Source organism: Myotis brandtii, unplaced genomic scaffold, assembly GCF_000412655.1.
Source record: "Myotis brandtii unplaced genomic scaffold, ASM41265v1 scaffold780, whole genome shotgun sequence".
NCBI classification, from domain to species: domain Eukaryota; kingdom Metazoa; phylum Chordata; class Mammalia; order Chiroptera; family Vespertilionidae; genus Myotis; species Myotis brandtii.
Window position 1 is genome coordinate 444181 of NW_005371132.1, and position 3678 is coordinate 447858.

General features: G+C 39.2%; 1 pseudogene; it reads left to right on the forward strand.

The window, feature by feature from the left end:
- Positions 1-421: 421 nt before the first annotated feature.
- LOC102257787 lies at positions 422-1406 on the forward strand (annotated as a pseudogene).
- The last annotated feature ends 2272 nt before the right edge of the window (positions 1407-3678 follow it).

Here is a 3678-nt window from a genome sequence, read left to right on the forward strand (position 1 = left end):
GGCTCTATTTTTCCAGAGAAAAAATTATATTCCATCCCTCACACAGCTTAGGTTCAGAATAAGTTGCCTGACTGCACCAGGTAGAAAGGGGAACCTGGAGGGAAAGCCTTCATGTCTCCACTTACTACAAGTGTAGATCTTTAAACATTTCTCTGAGTTCACTCCAACTCTTCCATGTTTTAGTAAAGGTGATTGATTTCAAAGGCTGAGCTTCCAGGTGTTTTGTTAGATGAATTGGCTAGCTTCTTTTTTGGTTCCCTTTGACACTGATGTAGGCTTTAACTTCCTGTATTCTGTCTGATAAGTCAGTCACCACTTCTCCATCTCTTTCTCATTTCTCAAATATTTGTTGAAATAATTTCTTTCACTCTTCCTCCACTATTTTAAATCCAGCTCCATAAAAACCTTTGCCACTGCTGCCACCGCTGGGGCTGCCATGACTCAGACTGTACCCAGCACCCCACTGACAGCCCTGCCACCATGGAGGACATGAGCCAACACAGCAATATAGAGAACTCACAGAGGGATCCAAGGTCAATGTGAGCAGGAATCATCAGGATGACAGTAAAATGTTTATTGGAGGCTTGAGCTGGGCTACAAGCAAGAAAGATCTGACTGAATATTTGTCTCGATTTGGGGAAGTTATAGATGCACAATTGAAATAGGCCCAATCACTATGAGATCAAAAGGATTTGGTTGGATTTGTGCTTTTCAAAGATGCTTCTAGTATTGTTAAGGTTTTAGAACTTAAAGGACACAAATTGGATGGCAAATTGATAGACCCCAAAAGGGCCAAACTTTAAAAGAAAAAGAATACCCCCCCCCAAAAAAAAATGTGGGGTTTTTTCTGGGTGGATTGAGCCCAGATACTTCTGAAGAACAAATTAAATAATATTTTGGAGCCTTTGGAGCAATTGAAAATATTGAACTTCCCATGAGTACAAAAACAAATTAAAGAAGATATTTTTCTTCTTTCACATACACAGATGAAGAGCCAGTAAAGAAATTGTTAGAAAGCACATATCAAATTGGTTCTGGGAAGTGAGAGATCAATGTTGCCCAACCAAAAGAAGTATATAGATAGCAAGAGCAACAACAAAAACGAGCAGAGGTAAGAGGTACTGCAACTGGTGGATGAAGTGGTACTAGGGGTCATGGCCTAGGTCAGAGCCAAAACTGAAAGCAAAGACTTAATAGCTATTATTATTAAGGATATGGAATTACAGTAGTGTCACTGGTGTTTATCAAAACTTTAGTGGCTATGATGACTATGATTTTACTGGGTGTAACTATGTGAACTATGGATATGGACAGGGATATACAGACTACAGTGACCAATACAGCATTTACTGCAAGGCATCTTGGGGGTGGGTGGCAATCACTAAAACAATTATCAGCCATCTTAAAGTAGGACATGGGAGAAAACAGGAGAAGACTGCTAAACTAACCAATCTTGCAGCACAACACTGAACATTGGTTTTCTCTGAACCTAAGATGATTATTTTGTAAAAGATTTTCTAGTGTGAAAGACACAATTGTGTTCAACTGTATATAGCCACCAATTAGTTTTCTGTTTTACTTTTCTTTCACTGTTTCTTTTTCCCCTCTATCATTCTCTATGTTATGGGTTAATAAAATGCTAATTTCTCAACTGTCATTCTAGTGTAATTTCAGAAGCATTAGAGGTAAAAATAATGTGGCAACTCTATATGTAATCAAATAATCTCAATTTTTTTAAGTGATGACAAACCTTTCAATGAAGACTTTTGGTGTCAACTATTAAAATAATGAAATAATAAACTCATCATTATGAAGGAGGTATAGTGTCTCTTTGACACTTAATAGAATGAGATCTAGAGGGTTTAATTACCTTGTCCAGAATATTATCCACTTTAGTGGTAGAGACATATTCAAATCCAGACCAGTCTGATTCTGAAGGCCACACTGTAACTATTAAACATCGCTTAGTACATCGAATAACTGACACGTAAGTTTCTCAGTGATGACAATTATTGGCAATATGAACCCACAAGTATAGTATTCAGTGTTTTAGATGTTATTTCTAGAGTAAGTGCAGTAATAGTGTCAGCAATAATAAATGAACACAATTATTAAAGAAAATAAATGTACATGTACATTTGTGTGTGTGCAGGTATGTAGCTTACCAGAAGAAAAGATGGTGAATGCTTACTTGGGAAAATTGGGCAAAAGGATGTATGTTATTAAATTAGTAACCCCCGAGATGAAAGGCAGCTTGGGGAGGAAGGAGTAATTAGTGCTGCAAAGGTGTCACTCACTGGTCAAGGATAGGAGTGAAGTCATTACATCTTGGACACATAGGACAGTGACTCTTCTTGCCCCAAGGAGTCTAAAATGCCCTAACTTTTCTACAGTATGCAGAGAGTATAGATAGAGCTTGTGACAGGACACCTGGGAGAGGGAGAACTGATGAACTTGGGAAATAAGCCAATGCCAAACCTAGTGAAATGGGAGATTGAGGAGGAAGTGGTTTACTCTGTATAGAAGAGGAAAAAGATCTCCATAGTATCACCTCATACACACTCTTCCTAAAATAGGCTCTTATCTATTTCAGGCCTCAGGGCTGGCAGTCAGGTGGGAGGCCATCCCAGGTAGCACTGGAGGAAAGTGAGACAGGAAAGTGAAGGAAGCCAATACTCCAATGAGAAGATGCTCACAATAGTGAAGCAGGGTTCAGTCCTGCTGGGGACCTCTGTGAGTCAGTACAGGACACACCTCTCAGTTGTCCCCTTTAGGAGTGAATGGGCTGTCATATTTATTCACCAACTTCTCTTTGTAAGGGTTCAGGGCTGCTTTCAGGATATCACTTTTGTGCCATCTCAGGATACCCTTATGCATGGGTTCACCATTCCCTGGAAAGCAGGTAAAGCCCTCAGTGAAGAGCCACAAGTACCTGAAGTAAGAAGCCCTCAACAGGTATGGGAATGGTAGATGCTAAGGTTCTGTGTTCTGCTCTCCTACCAATCATAGCAGAAACAGCATGACATGCATGACACAAGAATCTGTGAGATATCTGGATTGCATGAACCAGATCTAGAAGAAAAAATCAGACTGGTCACAACAGAAATATTTTTTTTTCACATGCTGATCAATAGTCATTAATTTCCTGGAGAAGATGGAATAGGAATTTGCATTAAAAAGCTGCTCATGTAGACATTGAGGAGCATGCCTGTGTTAACTATATAGGAATCTAGATGTAGAGATATAGCTATGTGGACTCAAACTCAAGTATCACAGCCCATTTTGTAGGTGCCTAAAGGAGAAAAACAAGATAAAAAGCACCAAGTGTACATCCCAGCAATGTTTATTGTGTTACGCATGTGTTCCACATTGCATTTTACTTTTTCTTTTCTAAAAACACACACGCACAAAATCAAACCCCCAGTAGGCACCGTTTCCCAAAGTATGCAAATTATAGGTGCACAATATGTGTTGAGAATGCAGGTCAAGGAATTGTTTGTACCTGTCTTCCTTCCCTGAAGGTAGAGCAGTTGGGAGTATCATCTTAGTGCACTAAGAACTGCCATTTAAAGTAATAATAGTCTCAGTCTATACCAGTTCACAGCAGGCTTAACTAACTGTGGCAGATGCAATGGCTCAGAAATGAACAATGTAAAAATAAGTCAAAAAAACTAACAT